Source organism: Muntiacus reevesi, chromosome 9, assembly GCF_963930625.1.
Source record: "Muntiacus reevesi chromosome 9, mMunRee1.1, whole genome shotgun sequence".
NCBI classification, from domain to species: domain Eukaryota; kingdom Metazoa; phylum Chordata; class Mammalia; order Artiodactyla; family Cervidae; genus Muntiacus; species Muntiacus reevesi.
Window position 1 is genome coordinate 15,047,063 of NC_089257.1, and position 25,187 is coordinate 15,072,249.

Below are 25,187 nucleotides of genomic sequence, written 5' to 3' on the forward strand. Positions count from 1 at the left end.
AGGCCGCCGGCGCGGCGTCGCTTCTGCGGCGTTTCTCGCTTTTCTGAGGGCTCGCTCGGGCCTGAGGGACCCGCACCGAGCTCGAGGCGCCGCACACGGACCTCGACGGGACCCTCGGCTCGCGGAGTGGGAGACGCCTGCTGGGTGAGGTGAGAGAGCGGCGGCGAGCATCTCGCGGGCAGCGGGGCCTGGGCTGGAGCCTGAGGGACCATGGAGTTCATGTTGGCCAAGTCCCGGAATGAGAGGTCCGGGAGAGGCCAGGGGGCCCGCGCGGGGGCGGCGCAGGGGACCGGGGGCAAGCGCCCGAGGGAGCGGGCTGGCGACGAGGAGCTGTGGAGACCCAGGCCACAGAGGTTTCGCGCCTGAGGGCATTTCCAGTTCTTCCCTGTGTGGACCCCGTTTTGCGTTGTTTTTAATATGCGTTGGTAATTTTGGAAATAAAGCACTTAATATGTAAAAAAAAAAAAAAAAGAAAAGAAACACCTGGAATAACAGGTAAATTTGGCCTTGGGGTACAGAATGAAGCAGGGCAAAGGCTAATAGAGTTTTGCCAAGAGAACGCCTGGGCATAGCAAACACCCTCTTCCAACATCACAAGAGAAGACTCTACACGTGGACATCACCAGATGGTCAACACCGAAATCAGATTGATCATAATCTTTGAAGTCAAAAATGGAGAAGCTCTATACAGTCAGCAAAACAAGACCGGGAGCTGACTGTGGCTCAGATCATGAACTCCTTATTACCAAATTCAGACTTAAATTGAAGAAAGTGGGGAAAACCACTAGACCATTCAGGTATGACCTAAATCAAATCCCTTATGATTATACAGTGGAAGTGAGAAATAGGTTTAAGGGACTAGATCTGATAGACAGAGTGCCTGATGAACTATGGACGGAGGTTTGTGACATTCTATAGGAGACAGGGAGCAAGACCATCCCCAAGAAAAAGAAATGCAAAAAAGCAAAATGGCTGTCTGAGGAGGCCTTACAAATAGCTGTGAAAAGAAGAGACATGAAAGGCAAAGGAAAAAAGGAAATATATACCCATTTGAATGCAGAGTTCCAAACAATAGCAAGGAGAGATAAGAAAGCCTTCCTTAGTAATCAGTGCAAAGGAATAGAGAAAAACAATAGAATGGGAAAGACTAGAGATCTCTTGAAGAAAATTAGAGATATCAAGGGAATATTTCATGCAACGATGGGCTCAATAAAGGACAGAAATGGTATGGACCTAACAGAAGGAGAAGATATTAAGAAGAGGTGGCAAGAATACACAGAAAAACTGTATAAAAATGATCTTCATGACCCAGATAATTACGATGGTGTGATCACTCACTAGAGTCAGACATCCTGGAGCGTGAAGTCAAGGGGGCCTCAGGAAGCATCACTACAAAAAAGCAGGAAAGGGGGATTGGAAACATGGGTGTATGTGTCTGTATTCTGAAATAGGGTAGTCAGGGAAGGCCCAACTGAGAAGGTGACATTTAATTCAAGACCTGAAGGAGGCGAGGAGGTGAAACACAAGGATATCTGGATGATTCAATGGTGTACAAAAGAATGGAAAAGATTCTCTGCTTAAAAGGTTTCTACAATCTACAGCAGCTGGGAGACACATATAAAAATAATTGTGGTAGTGTATGTGACTGAGCAACCAAAGAACAGCAACATATGACAACCTTCTGTAAGCTGTAATGGTCTATAAATGGAAGATATTTTCAGTAAGTTACACATAAAACTATTAACAAGATCATAAATCAGGATTATTTGCTGTTGTCCACTAAGTCCTGTCCGACTCTTTGCAACCCCATGGACTGCAGCACGCCAGGCTTCCCTGTCCCTCACTATCTCCCCGAGTTTGCTCAAACTCACACCTGTTGAGTCGGTGATGCCATCCAAACATCTCATCCTCTGTTATCCCTTCTCTCCCTCCTTTAGTCTTTCCCAGCATCACGGTCTTTTCCAATGAATCAGCTCTTTGCATCAGGCGGCCAAAGTACTGGAGCTTCGGCTTCAGCATCAGAACTTCCAATGAATATTCAGGGTTGATGTCCTTTAGGATTGACTGGTTTGAATATCAGCATTATAAATGTATATAAAATGATAAACTACACAATACAAGGAGGAAATCAGTGTACAACTTAAGGGTTAATTGTTTAGATCTGTATGGTACTAGAAACACCATGACTATTTTTTTTTTCCCTCTAAAAGGGGAAAGAGGTGTTTCCAACACATGGGAAAACCTTTGAGGCCTCTGCTTGGGAGTCCACTTATTTTTTTGTGGTAAGGTAGGGTATAATCAGTATTTGTGGGTAGGAGAGTTAGTGTTCTGAGAAGCCAGATGTTACAGAGAAATCATTTGCAAACCCATGCGTTATTTGCATGTTGTTGGGGCCAAAAGGTCTCAGAACTAAGTTTTCTTTCTTTCTCTTCATTTTACTGTCCCACAAGATGTAGAACTTGCGGGAATAAATGACGTTGACCTTTTAAACAAACAAACAAAAGAAGGAACAAACTATTGAACTATTTGCATTCTACCTAGATCCTGGGATTTCTGAGTCACTCTGAAGGAGGTCTTCAGGAACCTAGCCTTGGTTACAGAAAAAAAAAATTTTTTTTCCACTGGGAGAAGCAGGTTAGGGCTGGAAAAATCAGTCTTTTAGTAGAACTCTTAGAGCTTCCTGGCGCTCCAAGGATTTCTGCAAGGTTGTGAGTTCACCCAGCTGATCATCCAGCCAGAGGGCATTCGTCTAACTCTGAAAGCTTGCAATACCCTTACAGTCCACATCACAGCGGACCAGGAAGGCCTGGATCCCGTTGCTTATCTGCTAGAAAGGAGGGTGTGACAGGTGCCCAGCGCTGGCCAAGCACCATTCCATTCACTCACCCATTCATTCATCAACTATTTTATTATGCGCATATTCAGCGCCAAGCAGAGGTCGGCGCCCGCCAGTTCGTCCAGAACTCCTGTGGGTGAGGGGCACAGAGCCGAGAACTTCCAAGTTTTCAGGCCGGGGGTCTTCCCCCGACCCGCGACTTCCCTGCAGCGGAGTAACAGGACAAAGAGACTTGCCCCGGCCGCTCCCCGGGCCGAGGGTTCCGCCCGAGGCCCCTGGGCTCCCGCGCAGCTGCTGCTCCACTCCCCAGCCCGAGGCGGCGCTGCAGCGCCGGGCGCTCGGCTCCGCGCTGCGGGCGGCACCGCGGTGGTACGTTCCCCCGAGCCGCCCTCCCCTCTCCGCGTCGGCCCTCCCCGCCGGTGGTAGGTGCCGGAAGTGCCGCCATTTTGGGGTGTTCTGCTCTGGCGGCGGCGGCAGCGGCGGCGGCGGCGGGACGCGGCGGCTCCCCCGGGACTCGGCCTCAGCAGCGAGGCGGCGGCGGCGGCGGCGGCTGCGGAGGCGCAGGCAGCAGCTGAGGCGGCGGCGGGCTGAGGTGCAGCCGCTGGTGAGTGCGGCGGCCGTGGGATAACGGGCCGCGCGGGTGGGAGGGAGGGAAAGGGGCCGGAGGGAGGCGCCTCGGGGCGGGTCCGGTCCGGGCGGCCCCGCGGGGTCACTAGGGCCCCTCCGGGCGCGGCCGCTCGGGCTTCCTCGCGGCCCCCGGAGGCAGGTCCGCGGTCTCTCCCCGGGTGTCGGAGTTCTCCGCTGCCCGGGTCCCGCCGCGCTAGTCCGGCGCGTGCCCCGCGCCCAGGGAGACCCGCCCTCCTCGTGGCCTTGCCCCTCTGCCCGCGCCCTTTGCCTTCCCCCTCGGGGCTCCGAGGGCTCGGTTCCCTGCCCCGGCGGTAGCTCCGTCCTCGTTTTTCCGGCCGCCGTGCCAGACCCAGGCTGCCTGCCCGGGACACCCCTTCCCTGCTCCTGTCGCCCCACGTGTTCTTCTCGGTCCTTATCCTTGGGGTAGGGGTGGGGTGTCCCCAGGACCCCCGCCTCCGGAGGGCCGCGCTTCTTCTCCGGAGCTTTGGGAGCCCCCCAATTCCTCGCCCCAGATCCGCTAGGGCCTTGGCTCACCCTCCCCCCACGTCAGGTGCTCACCCAGTCACGGCTTAGTAGCTGGGCTGGATTCTCGCACCCGGGAGCGCCGAGAGAGCACGGCCAGGAGCTTTCTTCTTTTGCTAAAGGACCTGCTTTTGGAATGTAAGCTTCTGGTGTCTTCGGTTGCTGTTCTCCTGGCAGGATGTTGTTTTAATTCTCGAGGACGGTTGTCTAGGCTCGATGCAGCTTCTCCTTGGTTTAGGCTCATCCCCGTAGTGGAGGGGCAGGTGGTAAGGTTTTGGTCAGAGGAGGCTGCTTTAGCAAAATGGAATCTTTTCCTTTTTTTCTTTTTCTCCCCAACAAAGTTAATGTTGTACTTTTATTACCTTCGAGTGACAAGGCTACCTAGTACTGTCAGACAGTGCTTTATAATGCTTGCAGTGTGAGAGGTTACAGATACCCGATGAATCCTTTGAAAGAACTTCACCCTTAACAAAGGTCTTTTCGCTTTCTTTGATGCTCTGTAGGTTGAAGAGGCTTTAGTGGCATTCTCTCACCTTTTCCACAAGTGTCGGGTTGGCTCATTTTCCACAAGTGTGCCATCTCTCCGAGGGGTATTGCCAAGTTTGAGTTTGTCCTGAAATTCTCGCTAAGGAAGGATCATCTGTGAGAACCACCAAGGATTCTTTCCACTTTAATATTCACGAGTCCACTTGGAAAATAATCCAGTTGCCACAGCGTGCATAAACTATTGCTCCAGGTCCCCCCCCTACGGCTGTGTTACCTTCTTCTAACTTTACTTTTTCCTCCTAAGTTAGCTAAGATTGAAGCATTGCTAGTAGGGAAGTGAAGCCGGAGCTTTCAGCTGTTGCTTCAACCAGGAAGTTCATGGTTTCCCCAGCCGGTTCTTTCCTCTTGACTGTCCATCACCTATTTCCATTGAGAATGGCCCTTGACCCAGAGCATAGGCCTCAACTTCTTTCCAACTATTCATTTATTTTTGCCCACGGGGTTTTCTTCTCCTCACTTGGTATCTAGACTTAAAATCCATTCGCTGGTGAGGCTAGATGAGCTGGTGAGATACAATAGCTTTTCCAACCACTTCACTTTTCAGATGAGGAAACTGAGGCTCCCACAGGTTCCTTGCCCCAGATTCTGTAGCGCCTGCCCTTAGGACGGTTTCAACATAGATTAAATATATATGTATTTAATAAATTATATATATACATGATGAGCAGTAATGCAAATTGCTCTTCAATCTGTGGTGGAACGGAAAGGACTTGGAGTTGGAAGGCCTCAGTTGTCACCCTTGCTCTGTTTCTAGCCATGCAGCCTTAACCCAGTCTCCGCTCTGAGCCTGTTCATTCTCGTCTGTAAAGTGGAGGGAATCATGACCATTTCCCATGGTGCCAGTTCAGCTCAGTGCAGTAGGACCAGAGGCAGACAGTGAAATTTTAAGCCAGAATGATTTATTCTTCTGACAGTTATATTTCTTATTGCAGAAGTTACAGATTCATTATAAAAAAAAAAAATGCAGGTATGGCCGAAAGGGAGAGCTTCACCGTTAGTTCCGCCACTCAGAGGTGATTGGTGATGTTTAGTCTTTATCTCACTATCTTTTTTTATATGCGGTAGAAATGTTCATTAGTTTATCAAAATAGGCTTATCCAGTTAATCGTTTTGTGATGTGTTTTTAGGATTTAATAATAGGTGATAGGCATTAACAACTACATATTAAATGATGCTCTGTGTCTTATAGCTCCAGCACATGAGTTAGGCCAGTGGCTATCCCAGCATGGGAGCTGAGAATTTGCCCTTTTAAACATGCTGGGCTGGAAGGAGAGGAGAGGAAGGGCAGAGACGGGACATTTATTGTATGTCTACTGTGTGATTTTTTTTTTTTTTTTTTTTAATATTTTGGCTCTGCTGCTGAATGTCGTGAATTCTGTGCCCTTTCCTGTGACTGCCACTGTAGCTTCTTTAACTTTCCTGTGACACCAGACATAATAAGGAACTGGGAAGTTAGAAGGTGGTGGTGATGTGCCTTGGAGGGGGAAAGAAAAGGGCTGTCACCTGGAGGCTGGGCTGAAGAAATTGGAGGAAGTAGAGGCACAGGATCCTCTCTGAGCTCAGGGATCTGGGTATTTCCAACAAATTGCTCTCTTTTCTTAAACCAGCAAATGATATAATTTGGTTAAACTCTGTTTCCTCTGCTTTTTTTTTTAAACAGCTTTATTGAGATGTAATTCACATACTATACAATTTCATGGTTTTAATATATTACATTATTTAAAGAAATTGTGGTAAAATATAACACAGTTTTGCCATTTTAACCATTTTTTTAATGTGACATAAAGCACATAATATGAAAGTTACCATCCTAATTATTTTTGAATGTACAGTTTTGTAGCATTAAGCTGTTATTGCCAAGTGGTATTTGACTCTTTTGCAACCAGATGGACTATAGCCCGCCAGGCTCCTCCGTCCATGAAATTTCCCAGGCTTGAAAATTGGAGTGGGTTGTTGAATGCTGGAGTGGGTTGTTGCCGACTCCCTCCTCTAGGGATTCTTTCCAACCCAGGGATCGAACCCACATCTTCTGCAGAGAGGAGGGTTGTTTACCACTGAGCCACCAGGGAAGCCCCTAGCATTAAGTACATTCATGTTAATGGAAAATAGATCTCCAGAACTTTGTCATGTTCTAAATCTGAAACTATATATCCATTAAACAACTCCCATTTTCTTCCTTTTCTCCTCACCCCAGCCTTTCATGGCTGCCATTCTGCTTACTACTTCTATGAATTTGATGATTTTTCTATTTATAAGTGGAATCACACAGTATTTGGCTATTTGTGACTGGTTTCTTTCACTTACTAGATTATCTTTAAGGTTCATCCACGTTGTAGCACGTGGAAGGACTTCTTTCCTTTTAAAGACTGAATAACCTGTTATGTGAATATACCACATTTTGTCCACTTATTTGTCGATGGACATAAGTTGTTTCCACCTTTGGGCCTTTATGATGAGTGCTGCTGTGAATATGGATGTGTGGATACATCTTTGAGATCCTACTTTCAATTCTTTTGGATAGTACTCAGAAGTGAATTGGCTGAATCATATGATGGTTCTGTGTTTAATTTTTTGGGGAGCCTCCATACTGTTCTCTGCAATGATTGCACTGTTTCACCACCCCACAAACAGTGCACAAGAGCTCATGTATCTCCCCATGCTCCTCAGCATTTGTTTTCTTCTTTGTTTTGGCCACACCATGGAGCATGCAGGGTCTTAGTTCTCCCCCCCAGAGACTGAACCCTGCCCCCTTTCTGAAGCACGGAGTCCTCACCACCAGACTGCCGGGGTTCTTCTCTGACAGTAGTTATCCTAACGGTGTGAGGACTCACTGTGGTTTTGATTTGCATTTCTGACTAAGGATCAACATCTTTTCATATGCTTGTTGACCATTTCTATATCAACTTTGCAGAAATGCCTGTTGAAGTCCTTCACCTGTTTAAAAAAATAAAAAATTGTATTTTTTAATGTGGTGTTGAGTTGCAGTTCTTCGTTTATTCTGAATGTTAACCCCTTAACAGACGTATATGATTTACACATACTTCCTCCCATGCCTTTTCACTCCGTTGTGTCTTTCGATGGAGTCTCGTTCGTGTTTGCTTTTGTTGCCTGTGCTTTTGGCGTCTCATCCAAGAAACCAGTGCCCTGAAGCTCATGCCCTGTTTTCTTCTACGAGTTTGATACTTTTAGGTTTAGGTCATTTTAACCTTCTGTTTTTGGCTGCTCCATGCCACTTGGCCTGCAGGATCTGACTTCCCTGAAGAGCCGTTGAACAGGGGCCACAACAGTGAAAGCCCGGAATCCTCACCACGAGGCCACCAGGGAGCTCGCCCGGTTTTAAGAGTGTGGTGCAGTGGCGTTAAGTACATTCACAGGGTTGTGCAGTCATCATCTCTGTCTGTTTCCAAAGTGTTTTCTTCAACCCAAGCAGAAAATCTATAACCATTAAGTAATAACTATCCATTGCTCCCTCCTCTTAGCCCCTGGTAACCTCTGGTCTACTGTCTGTCCCTGTGAATTTGCCTATTGTGGATATTTCATGTAATTGGAATCGTGCAATATTTATCCTTTTGTGTCTGGCTTATTTCATGTAGCACAGTTTTCAAGGTTCGTCCATGTGTAGCAGGTATTAGGACTTTGTGTGGTTGAAGTCCTCTGCTGATTGAAGTCAGGGATGTCTCTTTCGTCTTGGTATCTTGCTCTCTTGGCTCTTGAATTGGTTAGAATGCTTGCTCTTCATGGGAATTGCCAATTACAGGGGGATGTCCAGATTCCCTCAGATCTTTGAAAAAATTGAAACATATCAGTGTGCTTAAAAGTATGTAACAGTAACCCCGATCACACTTATCAGCATCATTTCTAATTTCTGATTTATATGTACAGAAAAAGTATCGCATGAAGAGAAAGAAAAGGCAAGTTTCTGCTATTGCTGTGTAACTGAGTGCTTTTTGTCAGAGGAGTGGACTGGTATCCAGGTATTCCATATCGTATGGAGGTAAAGTCTATAAACTGGCCTTTAATGGCCTACTTAGAGTTAATAATGAATACATTAAGGTAAGAGCCTTCGGAAAATTATGAGCCTCCGAGTTTGTTTCTGTATATTCAGAGTATTCTCACGATAGAAGGCTTTCTTCTTAAGATGAGCTTTTCCTTATTTTTTCGGAGGTTCATAACTGATTTTGATCTGCTTGACTGTCTACTTTTTCTCTTTGCTTTTCGGACGTAGCCTCCAACTCCATTTTTCTTCCTCTCCAGTAACAAAAGGAGTGTGATTAATATTAATTCTCGTGACATGAGAGGAACTGGAAGTTTTATTTGGTTAACTTTGTTGTCCTAAAGAGGTATTACAGGCCTCCCAGTACTTGATGCATGGGATTTTATTGTAGTGTTAGCCAGAAATTTATCTCTCTTTTTTTTTAATGATTTGTTTAGGGTCATAGTTGTTGCGCTCAGACTGTCTGGTTGGAGAGAGCAAGAGCTGCTCTGTAATTCCGGTGTGTGGGTGTCTTGTTGTGGTGGCTTTCCCAGTGGCAGAGCGTGGTCTCTTGGGCACACAGGTTTCGATAGTTTTGGCTCTTGGGCACCAGAGTACCCAGTAATTGTGGTGCATGGGCTTAGTTGCTCTGAGGCATGTGGGATCTTCCTGGTCCCAGGGATCAAATAGGTGTCCCATTCATTGCAAAGCGGATTCTTAACCACTTGACCACCGGGAAAGCCCCTTTTATTCCTCTTTCAAACAATGCGAACCATTTTTTTTTTTGTTTAGAACTGTTCCTTGATTCTTGATTATTTTTGGTAATAATTAAAAGTAGACTGTATCGTGGAAGTTCAAGTATTACACTATATGTTTGAAATAAGAATTAGCTTTATATGTAGGCCTTCTTAGCAGAAGTTACAAATTCTGCTAGTTGATTGCTATTAGTATAATCTTGTATTTACCTGCACACCTCTTCCTAGAGGTACTATGGCCTGCTGAAATGTTCAAAGAGCAAGTAAAATACAAACAATTTTTATACTAACTTTTTAGTTGAGGTATAGTTGATTTACAATATTATATATTTCAGATGTATGACATAGTGATTCACAATTTTTAAAGGATTTACCCCATTTATAGTTACTAAATATTGCCTATATTCCAAAACAAGAAATTTTTGAACAAAACCTGGAGGATTAATCTCATAATTGAGAGTTGATTCTAGGATTTTGAAGTTTTTAAAATTGGTTTGAAACCTGTGGTTTGAAAGAATGATGTGACCTGAATAGGGGGTATGAGCAGAGCTTGGCAGGGGTAGGTTTGACAACTCCAGCTCTGGGCCTTAAGTTGGTAATATCACTGTTTGACCGTAACATTTCTGGGCTTTCCCCCCATCTTTATTTATTTATTTATTTACAAATTAATATTTTTATTAACATGTTTCAAACAATAGCAGCTCATTTCTGAAAGAACAAATCTAGTCATATTTAATTCCCTTTTTGCTTGCTTCACCCCATCTTTAAAACGGAGGTCACCTGGCGTGGTAATGTGAGAATTGATTGAGATAACTGAGTAGTGCCTGGTGCAGTGCTGATAATGCTGCTTCCTTTCTTCATCTGTGAAAATGGGCCTGCTGCTTATTCGTTGGTCAGTAACGCAGTTAAGCCAAGTAAAAGATACAGGTAAAATGGCTCGGTGCGCCGTGCATGGACAGCAGCCACTGCCAGTGTTCCTTTCCCTTCCCCCTTTCAGGTGTGTTTTTTGTGCACTTTCCTTTGTTCATTGTGGCTTAGGGATAAGATCGTTTCCTAGAGTCCAGTTTGAGCATCTGAATTGTTTTGCTGGGAAGCGGGTCCTCTCCTGTGGGAACTTAGAGCTCGTTGTTCTCTGTGGGATGCTTGGGCACTGTGGTTTCCTGTCACCTTCACTTTGGGTACTTCACATGGACTTTGTTAATAGGGAGCCTTCCGTGTTCATAGAAAACTGAGTATATTACTGGATTTGCTCTAGGGACACCTGGTGATAGATAACTAGTTTTAGGCTTGGAGAGAGGGTGGACTCTAATATTTAGAGTTGTGATGACAGAGGATGAGATGGCTGGATGGCATCACCAACTCAATGGACATGAGTTTGAGCTGGCTCCTGGGAGATGGTGAAGGACAAAAGCCTGGTGAGTTGCACACCATGGGGTCAGGAGGAGTCAGACACCACTGAGCGACTGAACAAAGAGATGAAAGAGTTAATTGGTTGTAGCTATTTGCTTAGTAAACTATTGTATCAAGAGTCCTTATCTGAGCTTTGTAATTTACTGAAGACAGTTTTCTTGATGAGATCTTTGTAATTGTAACTTGTCCTTGCCATGAAATTGGCAGTTGGACTCTCCTTAAAGGACTGGTTTCCTCACAGGGTTAATCAGCAGAACTGTTGTATGGTTGGTTTGCGTTCCCTGGGGGCGCACCTTGCAGCTTGTGGGATTTGAGTTGCAGATGCCCAACCAGGGATTGAACCTGGGCCCACCGAGGTGAAAGCACCAAGTCTTAAACGCTGGATCGCCAGGGAATTCCCGTGTTCTCTAGTTATTTTTTAACCTGCTGTGCTGTGGAAGCCATGAGCATAGGTTTATTTTTAACTTCTTTGAGTTCCAGACCTGTAAAAATTTTCAAGAATGTTTTATATCCATGAACTCCCCTTTAGCTTAACACATTCTTTCGGCTAAGGAAATCTTTAATTCTTCAAAAATGTTACCTCACAGGCTCGAAGGATAAATACCAAAGTTTTTTTCTGGACATTGGGACATGAGCAGTTTTTCTTTTCTTCATACTTGGCATTGTTTTTAAATTTTCATACAGAGAACATGAATTTCATAAAAGTTACATTAAAATTAGACTGTATGCTCAAGAGATGAAAGTCTAGTTTGGGGAGACCGAGTATAAAATTTCTTACATTAAATGATTTTAAAGCATTTTAATTCTTAGAACTTTGTGAAGTTCTGATGTAACCCGCAATCAGCTGACCTTTCCCCCACTGTACAAGAAATGGACTCACTTTTAGAACAGCATTTGAGTTGTAACATTTTGATTTTTCTTTTACTTCACTTAGAAAATGTGGCAGAAAATATGAAGAGGAATGGTGAGTTCTGGTTTGGAGGCGGCAGTGAGATCTAATGGATCTCAATTGATTTTAATATGCCTCTTTTGGGATGTATTTGTAGGTTAGGAGTGTGGCTTTAGAACTGTTGGCTAGCTTTTTCTGACCCTAATAGCTGTGTTCAGCTTTGAAAAAATGGAGTTAAATACCGCCTCCCCCCCCCCCGCCAGATTGGGAGATGTCTTTAGTTTGGGGATTATACAAAATGAAGTTTTTTGGTTCTAAAGCTGTTTGATTTTATAGTGTTAGACATTTAATTTTGCTAGGTCTGTAGTTTTCATTTACATAACATTGTTACTCTTACAGCAAAGGAATCAGCAAATTAGAAACTGTCACCACTTTCTCATTGTTCTTTTTACCTTTTCCTTTCCTGTGAGATTGAAGCAAGCTCTCGCTGTGGGAATGTGTGGTATTTTGGTGATAATGGAGGGTAACTAATAGTCTGCTGTGAGTAGACTGTCTTTTTTAACCCAGTAGTTTTTGGACATCTGTTGAGTCTGTACTAGTTTCTGTTTTGCACAAAGAGTTTAGGCTTCTCCCAGCCCTTCTGCTTACAGCCTTTGTGTGTGGGCAGCTTTGCTCTCCTGTCCCGTCCCCTCCCCGCTCTGCTGCTCCCAGTCCGGCTGCTCTCGGCCTGAGCTGTCTGTGTGGTGCTGCTAGCCTGCTCGGCGGGCTGGGGCAGTGCCAGTGAGACACACCTCTGCAGTCCTGCTGGCTGCCTGGGCAGGAAGCTTAGGGGGTCCAGGGCGTGAAAGGAAGTCAGGGTGGGGGTGACGAGCACCTTGAAAATGTATAACCCACATTCGTCAGCTAGCAGGTTATTACTGCACTCTGAAACAGACCCTGATGCTGGGAGGGATTGGGGGCAGGAGGAGAAGGGGTCGACAGACGATGAGATGGCTGGATGGCATCACCGACTCGATGGACATGGGTTTGAGTAAACTCCGGGAGTTGCTGATGGACAGGGAGGCCTGGCGTGCTGCGGTTCATGGGGTCGCAAAGAGTCGGACACGACTGAGCGACTGAACTGAATTGAACTGAGTCCTTTTAAACCTTACAGCAGGCTTTCAACTGGGGTATTTCACAGAAGATATTTACGTGGTAAAAGACTGTTTATTCCTTAGGTTCATAGTTCTTAGATGTGTGGCCAGAGCGAGCAGAGCAGGCGTTGCATTTTGTGCTCTTCGGCCCTTCCCTGAACCTGGTTCTATTTCCGTTTGTCATGCAGTGCACAGCTGATCTTTGTCATGAAGCTCCTCCTGTCCGTTCATTCTGTAGTGTATCATAGGGTATTAGTTAGTATTAATATGTTTTTTCAGTGAGATTTTAAAGGTTTTTTTTTTGAGGATGCAGACTGTCTTATTGCCTATTTAGTGTAGTACACATCTTCTGAGGAGTCAGGCATGCAGACCCCACCCTAATTGTACTCTGTGATCTAGCCTTTCTTTTAACAGTTTGCTGGACCAGGGGCAGGCACTTAACCTAAGCTGAGCAAATCAGTTTCTCCTGGGAATTAGAGACTGGAACTGAGATTCGTGCCTTCAGGGAACAAACAGGTTCACCTGAATTCAGAGAACTTGAAACAGATAGGCAGATGCCAGGTCCTGCCAAATTCAGGCTTTTGTATGTGGGAGCATCGAGGCCAGTACGGGGTGGGGCAGGGGGGATTGAGTAGATTTACCCAGAAAGAAGCACTGATGAGAAATACTGCGCCGGGGAGAGACAGAGTGGAGACGCGTTGGAAGTAGAAGCCTGGGTGTGTGAAGGCCGTCCAGCTGTGGCCTCGTTGAGCTCCGGGCCTGTGGGTCCTGTCTTTGCAGTCAGCACCTCTCTTGCTTAAACTAGTTTGGAGGAAATTCTCTTTAATTCCAGCCAAAAGAGCTGTGACTGAGATGCTTACCGCAGAGCTCTGCCTAACATTTCTCAAATTTGAATTTTAGGATAGTCAATCCTAGGATCATGGCTCTTTGGAATATTGCCCTTTCCCCTCCAACCCCTGCCTGCGCCCCCTCCTCACCCCACCAGGCTGCCTGGGGTTCTGGCTTCTCCACCTGTGTGGTGTAGACATGCATCTTTGTTGTCCCTTCTGGTGTAGAGCTTCTCTCTGCTGCTTTGCCAGCTCAAGACTGAGGGCTTGGGTTCTTTGTAAAAACAAGTTTCTAATGATTATTTGTTTACAACTCGTTCTTCTTAGGCATGTAAGACTGATAATAAAGTAATACTGCTATTTAAGATAGAAAATTTAAAGTGAGCCATCATTTTTAAAGAGTTTTTTGTAAGGCATATGAATTAGACCCTCTCTTCATTTTCTAGTTAAATAACACATTTGCTTGTTTCCTGATTGTTTTCTCTTTAAGAAAGTTGATGGACTTGAGTGGAATACAATAATGTGGGTTGGACGGCAGTTGAGACTCTAAACAAAGGGTAATGGTGAGTGGCTGTGTGCCCAGTTGATGGAGTCTGTCTGGTCTCAGCTCAGCTAGGAACTTCATGAATGGTCTGTAATGGGAGCATCACAGTGGTGTTTTTCTCTTTGAGAAATAATAATGAGGGGGAGAGGGGAGCTCTGAGAAAGACAGTTTAATGCTTGTAATTTGATTTCTTTTTCTTCCTGTGATCATTTGGTTTCTGTTAAGTTGAAAGACTTTATACCAGAGAAGTGTAACATTCCTCTATACTATTAAAATGAGAGTTAAAAAGAAATGTGGATTTGTATACAGCCAAGAGGGTATATAGATGTGCAGGGTAGGAAAAGCTGAAAGTCATTATTTTACATTGAAGCCCAAATTGTTGAGAATACAACCTAAATAATGCTATGCCTTCGTATTGTGCTGTAGCGTGTGTATGGTATTGAACCAAGTGCTGTTCCTACTTTGACATTTTTACAGTACAGAGTGCTTACTGGTATAAGGCCCTTGCACAAAGTAGGTAATCGATAAGTATATATACAGTATATAAGTATGTAAGTTATATTTATATAAGTATATAAGTTATACAGTATATAAGTATAATACTGTATATCAAATGACAATTTTATGTTTGAGACAGTTCAGTGCTAAAGATTAGAAATAGGAAGAAAACTTTTAAGACTGAAATTCTGTGACTCCATTTTTTTGAATCATTGTCTTTTGAAAATTATCAGTACCTTAAAGCTCCAGAGAGTTTTCTGGGGGGAAAAATATAAGCCACTTTCCATTGAAACAACATTAAGTTGGCTGAGATTTGTACTATAAAAGCCTTTTTGTATCTTAAAACCTCACACCGTATAGTGCCTGGGCAGAATCAGAAGGCTCCTTGACAACCCAGCTTCTGGCTCTGTTTTCTGTAGCTCCAGAAAATAAGAAAAGGGGAATCTGATCTTGTTGGCAGTCTATGCTCTCTTGCTTTTCTGGGCCAAGACATGCATTCAAAAATAAAAGCAAGGAAATTGTAAACCAGTAGTAAAAACAAATAAAGCACCCAAGAGTGTGCCTCTTCTCAAGTCCTACGCCCCGAGTCTCTTAATAGTGGGCTTGTCCTTTCTTCTTCCCATTTACAGTTTAAGGGACATGCTCATGGAAAGACAGCAGGTTTACTGTATCGTTACTGTTTGTGTCGTATGCCATGTTTCTTTAATAGCCTCTGGATACAAGTCTTTTTTTTGTTTGTTTGTTTGCTTGCAAACTTCTTTACTGAAATAATTTGGGTTATAGATTGTGGAGATAGGATTGGGAAGCTGCTTAAAAATAACCCTTTTGGACCTGCTACAGAAGAGCTTAGGTGAGTAAAAAAATCAAAACCAGATGCAGTGTTTCTATGGAATATCTTGATGCCGGTTTACTTTTTCGACAGTGTAGCTTGTCTCCTTGGGTGTTTTTTTTTTCTTTCCCTCTTTAGACTTGTGAATTTGTGATTTGTTTTTTAGGTTATGAATTCTGTTTCAGCACATTTTATCTTAGTGATGTTTATATTTAGGTTTTTCAATAATTATTAGTGTGAGATCAGGGAAAGATTTTTATGAGCACGGGGACACGTCTTAAGCTTTGTTTCAAGTATTTTGTAGCTCACAAGGTAATTGTGGATCAGGCCTAGGATGGTTGAAGTTTTAGATTATTACTGTGAAATCAAGTGCTATTTTTATTAATGTTAATTTGTCAGGTGTAACTTTGCTTTGGGCTAAGTAAGACATAGAGAAATGTTTTATTCTGAATTCTGACTGCTCTACTTCCCTGAGCAAACCAGATCCAGAGATTAGCCTTGTAAATGATCTTCTTCCTTAAGGTATCTTCTAACAGAATGGGTCTCAGGGGAACCTGAGCCCTGGCACACATTTAGCTGGGAGTGACAGTTCATCTCCCTTTGTCCATATACAGCAGTTTTGGAGGCAGACCTGCAATTTAAACTGTGTTCTGGTCTGATCAGTGTGATTTATTTTATAATAAGTTTTATTTGTATAATTATTTTGTGTGATGTATTTCTGACATAATCGTGTAGGGAAGCTGAAATTTCTTGAGGAGAATCTTGATTTGGAAAACTTTGAAGTCTTGATGGGGAAATACTAAGTACAGTTCACGTGGTCTGGTGATCTGGAAAGAAATGACAGCATACGTAGGTCATTGAGACTTCACTGGGCTCGTGTTTATTTGCTTGTATGAATAGAGAGATTAAAAGTTGAACATACTTAACTCTTGTAAGAGTGTCATTAAAACAGTATTTTGTCAGAATTGTATACTACATAGGAAATGATCACGGAGACACACCAGTGTTTATTTTACCGTTATTGTTTTTATCATGTCATTTTTAATAGCCTCTGAATACATTTCCAAGTCTGTTTTTTAAAAATGTGTGTTCATTTTTGGCTGTGCCCCGTCTTCGTTGCAGTGCATGGCTTCTCACTGTGGTGGCGTCTCTTGCCGTGGAGCCGGGGCTCTAGACTCCGGGCTCCTGGGCTTCAGGAGGTGCGGCTCCCAGGCTCTGGAGCACATGCTTAGTGGTTGTGGCGCATGGACTTAGGTGCCCCGTGGCCTGTGGCGTCTTCCCAGGTCAGGGATTGAACCTGTGTCTCCTGCACTGACAGGCTGATTCTTTCCCACTGAGCCATCAGGGGAGGACCCCCCCCCACACACACCTTTCTTTTTTTTTTTTTTTTTCCACACCTTTCTTTTTAAAGCTTGGAGACTACCGAATTACTCTGGATTACAGATTGCGATGATGGGACTGGCAAACTACCCAAAAATAACCCTTTTAGACCTGCTATCTTTCCTAAAGGCAGCTTGCCGAAGAAAAATTAGATCAGGCTTTCTGAATTGCTAGATCCAGACCATCAAAAAATGCTCTGACCAAAAGGGGAAAAAGCCTGCTGGATCCACCCCCAGGAATCCTAGTGGGTCCCCATGGTAACAACCTCCTAGCTTACAACTTGTCACTGTAACTGTCACTGGAGTTCAAAGAAAAACCGGTATATCAAGGACTGTGTGGCATTAACTACTCCTTGGTAAAATGCTGTTGCACATGTGCAACAAGCCAGAAATAGAAAGCTAAAGGTTTTAATTTCTGTGTTCCATTAATTAGATGCTTTGAAAAGCTGCCTAATTATGGTAAGGTGCAGTAGTGGGAAGGTGGTGGGTGGCCGAGGCAGTCATAGGAGGAAGCCGTAGGCTCAGAATGTTAGGATCTTCATTTTCTTCTCTCAGCCTTTCATTTTGCAAAGAGGAAAGTGAAATGCCTTATTTAAGTTCACATAGAAGTAGAAGCAGGATTCCAACCCATGGCTTCTAATTTTCCAGCACTGTTCCGCTGTCTCTGCCTACACATCACATTTGCTTTGCTTCTACTTTTCAAAAACCAAGTCTCAGTTTCTGAGGTTAGGAAAAGACCTTAGAGGTCATGCAGGGAAATTTTCTACCCAGTGGAGGAATCCCTTCTGCAGCATCCTGAGCAGGTGGCCTCTTGCCTCTTCCCTCAGCTGGGGTTTACCTGTCTAGTTAGCGAAAACCCCACTGCCTGAATTCAAAGAGAAGATAGTTTTACATGGCTTTCTCATTTTAAAGCTGTAAGCTTTGTTTTTCTCCCTTACAAAATAGCAATTGGAAATCAGACCTGAATGTTTTTCATTAGCCTGTTTATCTCCACTTAAGTCATCCTTGTCAGTCATGACAAGATGGAATAATTTGTTGAAGAATTATGTCGTGCCTAAATCGTAGAACTTGGAAAAGATAATGCCATATTTGGAACAAGCTAGTCCTTTAACAGCTGGGAGGGAAGAGATGATAAATGCTATATTCAGCTTAAAGTATTTTATAATGTGCTTATTAATAGGATGAAATGATGGTGAGCTGAAGAGTTCTGCTGTTCTCAGAAGGCCTCAAAAGAGGCCTCAAAGTATTTTAAAAGCAAAATCAAAAGCTAAATAGGCAAGGTGTTTTTGGGGGGGGGAGGGGTTTGTGGTCCGCTTGTTACCATTACTCTCATTGTTTAGAGTAGATTGATTTACACAGAAGTGAGTTTTGGATTCAAAACCAACATTATTTTGGTAATTATTAATTGCATGTACCAAAAAAGGATTTTTTTAGGTCTGTTTTCTGGATATCATTGTTGCTCAATATGCCAGTTATTTAATGTCCCTTCAGTAAGTGCTTCAGCTTTTATTTCACTTTCCTTCTTTCCTAACTGCTGGAAGGGCAGTAACGGGTAAACATTTAAGGTTATTTGCCTGAGGTTTTGTTTCTTTAAATACCTTTTAAGCAAAGCATAAATGCATGTTTTCTGATAAAGTATACAAAAATGATTTCAGTTTCTTATAACCACGGATATTTTTTCCTCGAAGAATTTAGCATGTCTAAAAATGGAGAATTTGGCTCCAATGTTAATTTTTCTTTTTGTCTTACCAGAAAATTAAAGTGAAAATGCCGTTGGCAGTCTTTTGCTGTCTTGACTTCAACACAGTAGAGAATGCTATAATGAAAATGTGCCTGAGTTTTTAATGTTCTGGAATTTCATGACCACCAGCACCTCTTGGTTATGCAGCCAAGATAATTAAGGTAATCAAATATTTCAGTCATTAGCAGGTGCGACCTGGCTCTGAGAGAAACATCTAGTCCCAGCTTCAACCCAGTGCTCTGTTCCCTCATTTACTCCAAAACATTATTTTTATTGGTTGGTTTGGTTCTTAATTAAACCTGTGAGTTTTTGCATAAAAGTTCATACAGTTTTTCGTGATAAGAGAGCATGCCGAATTACAGTGTAATGATAGAAAGTAGCTGTTAGACTGCATGTTTTGGGTGGGAGGTGGGGAATGGGAGAGAGGGAGGAGAGGAAGAGAAGGAGTGAGACAGAGGGAGGGAGGGAGATGGTTGCATCTGTACCATGTTGTAGATAAGAAAACTTGAGTTAGGAACCTCAGTGAGGAGAGTAACTTATTGGGGGCATCCAGCTATCAAGTGGTAGGTCAGAGCAGGACTTCGAGTCCACATTCCAAATTCCATGCCATCTTCCTTTGCTTTTCTTGCTTTTAGAGGCTCAGACTCATAAAAATGATGAGATAATTTATTTTCATAACCACTCCTTTTCATGTGGTAGTAAATTTTTAATTGTTAATCAGTCATGTAAGTTCAGTGTCTCATTTTAGAAGTTCTTACCTTGAGTTAAGGGGGAAAATGGGCATATCTGTGAACTGCTCTGATGAGATATTGTTTGTGTACCTTACCTAAACTTTTTTCACCTGTTTTCTTGTTAAAAAGTAGGAGTAATTTAACCCTAACAGAAGTGGGATGGAAGTAATGGTTTTAAGGTAGGTAGCATTCATAGCACCTTCAGGTCTTTGCAAAGAAATGGATGGCATTCCTATGGGCAAATAAATGGGGGTATCCCTCCCACGGGTCATTTACTAGATGAGAAAACTAGATGTTGCATCTTTATTTGGTTCTTTAGTGAGAAATGGTGTGACAGAGAAGACTGCTCTGTTCCTTTTTTCCCCTTCTTCTTAGGGTCTGGTTCTTATCTCTGCTCCCGGGTCCACAGCCATCCTTTTGGCTCTGACATTACTTAATTCTAAACAGCCATATTCCACGAGCTCCTTGAAGAGAGAAAGAAATGACCAGTCTCTCCTGGCCACTTGTGCCAAGTGGTCTGCCCTGTGACCATGTCCTCTTTTTCTGGGCCCACATTACAGCCTGTCCCAAATGCTATCTGGATGTGTGTCCTTGCTAGCAGTCTTGTTTTTTAAGCCTCCATTTACAGGTTGATTCGCAGTGGGGAGAGCCATGCTCAGAAACTTTGTGATAGCCTGGTTTTTCTTGTCTTTCATCTCTTTGCTTCTATTTATGTTCTCTGTACCTCTTTCTTGAGCTTGCACCTTCTGCATAGTTGACTCTATTATATCATCTTTGAGGCTGCAAAATAAAAGTTGGAAGATTTTAAAGTTAAAGTTCCCAGAATAATGTTGTCGCCCACATTGCACATATGTCACATTTTTGAGTTTACTAGTTAAGCCTCTAAATATGTGCTTTATATACAGTGTGTGCAGTGTGATGACTTAGGTTGCCATGAGAACCTAAAAATTTTAGGTTTAAATGGTTCAGTAACGGACACATTTTTTTCTTTTATTGTCTTAGAGGCAGGCTAGCTTTCTCTTCGATCTAATGGACTTTTTACAAATGAGATGTTAGTCAGGCCTGTTCTCAGGGATCGCCTCTTGCTGACGGGATGGGCAGCCTCTTTGTCTGTCTGTCTGTCGTCAGTCTCCTTTATTCCAGCCTGCCATGCTCTGGTTTTTTCCCCTGTCTGTCTCCTATTACTTTACTACAGGATAGAATTAGAAGCAGGAAACTGGAAGCCTGGCCTTCTTAGACAAAGCAGTATAGCTGGTGAGGGAGGCGCTGTCTAGTGGGACAGCCCTGAGCACATCCACAGGATCCCACTCCCGTGCAGGCTCCTGGGGTAAGCTGTGGTGGGGAAGTTTGCTTAGGCCTGAGCCACTTGTTGTACTAGACTTCTTTTTTTTTTTTTTTTTTTTTTTCAACTCTGGCTCCTTTTTATTCAGGAAGCATACGCTAATTCATTTTATACATTTTTTTTTACATTCCAGAAATAAGCGAAAATAGCAGTTTTAAATATGTTACAAAGTTGGCTTTGGGGGCTAAATAAGCTTTTCGAGAGAGGACCAGCCAACTGACCTTTTCATCAAAGCACCAATGTATCTTCAGTCTTTTACCAAGCTCTACCACAGGTGTGGCCACCTTGGATGTGTTGTACATCCAAGCCACGTGAAAGCTGTTAACGGAGAGTTGCTGCGAGTCTCTCTGCAAGGCACCAAGAACAGACAGTTCCAGCTTCCTTTCTTCAGACTGAATCAAAATTTTGGAAACTTTTCAATTGCTCTCTCTAAGTAGTGCTCTCTCAGTGTGAAGACTGCTGCTGCTGCTAAGTCGCTTCAGTCGTGTCCGACTCTGTGCGACCCCTTAGACGGCAGCCCACCAGGCTCCGCCGTCCCTGGGATTCTCCAGGCAAGAATACTGGAGTGGGCTGCCATTTCCTTCTCCATAGACTTCTTTTTTTAGTAATTGAGGTATGGTTGATTTACAGTAGCTTGAGAATTTTTTAAAAAGAATTATGATGTTAGTCTGTCATGTAAAACAATTCAGATTCCTCTTGAATTGGAATATATTATTTTGAATAATTTCTTGGCCAGGGTGACTTGTTTATTCTTGACTAGGCTTAGTCATGAAGATTCCCTCCTTTTTGGACTAGGAAGTAGAAGAGGAGATGACGGGATGTTAGATGTAACAAACTGTGTATTGTTTGGTCTTTGATTCTTAAACCTGTTGTGCATCATAGACCCCCCTTTGATAATCTGGTAAAAAGCTATGGAGCTATTTCCCTACAAATACAATTTAAGTACATAAATTTATTTTGCATATATATGTAAAATTTTGCACATAGTATAGTGGAGTTTATGGAATCTATGAAATACTGTGAATTCTGTAGGTCTGTGGATCCTAAACACGGACTCCTGATCTGGTCCAATGCCATTTTTCTCCTGAGGATGTGGGTATCAGGAAAGAAATGACTTGCCAGAGGCCCAACTATAGGTGTGTATAGACATTTTGATTTTGTGGTTATACTTTAATCACCCTTGGTATATATAGTTGTGATGTTTTGCATTGTGTTTATTTTTACATAAGTAATCTTAATGGATAGTTAAAGTTGTGGTGTCATCCAGAAAGTAGCATATTAGTCCACAGTACGCTGCATTTTGGGAAATCAGAGTTGCTGTAACAGGCCTGGTCAGAATAAATTACACGTATAAGCCACCAACAGAGCTAAGAGATTTTTAATAAAACATTGAACACTGGCACATTAGTGTTTTGTGGGAAGTGCTTGGAACACCTCTCCTGCTGGAACCCCGTCACTCGTCACTCGGTGTGGACAAGGCTCTGCCTTGCACTAGGACATCTAGGAGGTGGGGTTGAGAGATCGGTTTATCTGTGATTGGGCCTCTTGCTCATCAGTACTGAGTTATGTACAAAAGGCACAGAGAAGGTTTCAAATGGTTAGTTTGCCTATGAAATACAGTAAAGTAGATAATTTTGATGGACCAATTAATTTTAAGGATTTGAAGGGTTTTCCTTTTTTGAGTTTTAGGGAAAGCATTTTGCTGGGGTGCTACCCAGTATGTTTGAGTGTTTATGTCCCGTAAGCTGGAGGATTGTGCACACATGTAAAGCAGACATTTCAGTGATAGAGAGGAGCTAGGCAGTGCTCTTGTCCACAGCTCCCCTTCATGACTGGATGACTTAGCAAATGTTTTGTCATCAAAGATATTCAAATGCACACTAAGTATTGGTTGATTGATTGAGAGCTAAAGTACAGAATCATTTGAGGCCATCAGCAATGCATTTCTTTCATTTTCTGGGCCCTCTCCCCACCTGCCGTCTTTTTTTTAAAAAAAAACAAAAACATGCATTTCTTATCTGTGGAGAGTTCACTCTGGCCACAAATGAAGCTTTTCATATATACTTTACATTGAGATGAATGTGAATGAATTGTTCGAGCAGAATAATTTTTAGAACATAAACATTTGACGTCTGATTATATAAGCCAGCATCCTGGGAAATACATTTTAAAAGTTATACATTGTAAAAGTTATATCAGGATTTATTTTAACTTGTAAATCAGAAGAGAACAAGAGACCCAAAATGTAGTCTGAGAGTTGGAATGAGACTTTCAATGTAAAAACACCAGCGGAGGGTCCTTCACACAGATGCAGAATAACCTTTTTTGCATGTTAAATTCCAGAATTTAAATGATAAATTAAACCTTGTGGTGGCTGCTGCTGATCTGGTAAGACTCTGACCTACTAAAGTGTTCACAGCGTCTTTTCTTTCTCCTGTGGCAGAGGGACTCTTGGTGTGAGTGACTGAGATGATTGGGAATTCCTCGGCTGAGATAGATGTCAGCGCTTTCTTCAAGCAGCAGCCTGTGTGTTTCTGTTCTTTGTCTGGAGCGTGTGAACACAGTGCCTGTGTGTGAGATAGCTGGGCTCTGAGCAGTGGCCCCCTTTCCGCAGCCATGTATGGGAAAGCTGCTGCGGCCCCGCTCCTCCCTCCCGCGCGCGGCGCGGGGTCTGTTCCGAGGCTGCGGCTCCACTTCTCCGCCTTCTATGTCAGTACGGCCCTTCCGGCCTGGGCCTGCTCAGGGCCCGGCCTGGGCCTGCAGCTTGCGCTCTTCCCTGCGTGCGTCTGTCTGTGCACACTTCTGTAGAGGACTGAGGTTTCAGGTTAAAGAGGTGACCTGTTTGCCGTGTTTTGTCAGTTATGAATGGTGAAGAATATTTCAAGAACTTGGGGATGGGGTGAGGAGGAAAGACTTGTATTCTTTAACAAAATATATTAGGGAGAGGATGCCAGACTGATAAACATAGTTTCAGAAATGACTTTGTTCTCTTAGAAACTTTTCTCATTAAAGTAGTAGTGTTTTTTCTCTTTTGTTTTTCACTAGTCACAAAGCCCAGTTCTTTGGGGGTGAAAGTGAATTCCTTTCCTGGTATGTGAATTTCCTGATGTAAGAATTGAGTGAAAAAGGCTAAGATATCTACCTCCTTAGGAAATGATCTCATACACATCTTTTTGTAAGAGGGGCTCCCCTGTGTCTCAGACTGTAAAGAATCTGCCTGCAATGCAGGAGACCCAGGTTTGATCCCTGGGTCCAGAAGACCCCCTGGAGAAGGGAATGGCCACCCACTCCAGGATTCTTGCCTGAAGAATCCCATGGTCAGAGGAGCCTGGCGGGCTACAGTCCACGGGGTCGCAAGGAGTCGGACACAACTGAGCGACTAACACTTTCACTTTTATAAGTAGGGGCTAAGCCTCTTCCTTTGACCTTTTGCTGGAAAAGGAACTGGGAAGTGCCCCATTTCTCTAGGCTTCGCAGTGACGGTGCTGTTTGCACCATTTCAGAGGGCTTTGTCTAGTTTGGCCTTACAGAAGGCTCGTGAATTTTTTTGGTGTCTCGTGTATTTAAGGACATGACATGTAGACAAGAGTTTGGGTTATTCCAAAGAGTATTAGGTTTGTTATGTGTTTAAAGAGTACTCTCTTGACTTGTTGTAAGGTATTTTAAGTAGACAAATAAATACCTCATTCTTGATCAACTCAAGTCTAATTTCAAGTTGGTTTCTTTGTTTTACACTTGCCTTTTACTCCCCTCCCCCAACCTCCCATGAGTCATAAGCACGCCAAGTTGGGAATAGAACTGTCAGCTGAGTAGGGATGAGACACTTCTCTGCACATATTTGTAACTGGCTGGTGAGGAAGGTAAGGGACTTTAAATGCTGGAGAAATGCATTCACTGAGGCAGCTTCTTCTGTGGCTGTGTGGTATGGTCGCAGGGTTCCGTGTGACCATTCACTGATGCCGTCTGCCTTTCAGTCACATAGGCATCTGTGGCCCCGTGACTTGTCCCTGTTGGCTTCAGGGGCGCGTATGTGTGTAGGGCCTAGGACCTGGTACTGAGTCTGTCGTGGGTCCCGTTACTTAACGACTTTCTAAAATTCTGTTGAGTGCGTCATTAAGTCGACTTCACCTTCTCCTTGGCAGCGCTTAGCCCCTGTCTCGGTTTGCCTTTCTGCTGATGTCTTCTCATTTATACCGTGAGTCACTGTACACTCTCTTTAGGGGCTGTCACTGGAGATGAAAATCAGTGGCAGCTCTCAGATTGTAGAGTTCAATCTCAGTAAAGGACACCGTGATTTAGCACATCTCTTATTTCACCTTTTCCTTTGTTCTTGATCGTTTAAAAACTTTTATAATTTTCCTGGTCTCGTTTTATTAGTTGGTATTTTTTCATTGTATGCTTCCATAAACCCTTTTTGGTATGATGAGGGTAATAAATAAATGTTTATAAATAAATAAGTGCTCTTAGAACAAGTGGTTCAGTCTTTTGTAATGAAGGTTACACTTACACTGGACTCTTAACAGACGCAGTTGAAGATTTGTCTGCCAGTCATTGCCTTCATATCTATAACCCCTCCCTCTCCTCCTAACAGGAGGTATTTCTGTA

At 43.4% G+C, this 25,187-nt stretch overlaps 1 protein-coding gene across 8 annotated transcripts in view; it reads left to right on the top strand.

Moving 5' to 3' along the window:
* The first annotated feature begins 3,261 nt into the window (after positions 1-3,261).
* CELF1 (CUGBP Elav-like family member 1) overlaps positions 3,262-25,187 on the top strand; it is a 66,875-nt gene continuing 44,949 nt past the window's right edge. For 4 of the 8 annotated variants that reach the window (XM_065945240.1, XM_065945253.1, XM_065945241.1 and 1 more), the window contains exons 1-2: positions 3,309-3,440; positions 18,521-18,670. The gene's annotated coding sequence lies outside the window, so the exon portion shown is untranslated. Of the gene's footprint in view, positions 3,441-18,520; positions 18,671-25,187 lie in introns of all 8 variants that reach the window. The other 4 variants (XM_065945254.1, XM_065945255.1, XM_065945256.1 and 1 more) reach the window with 3 other exon arrangements.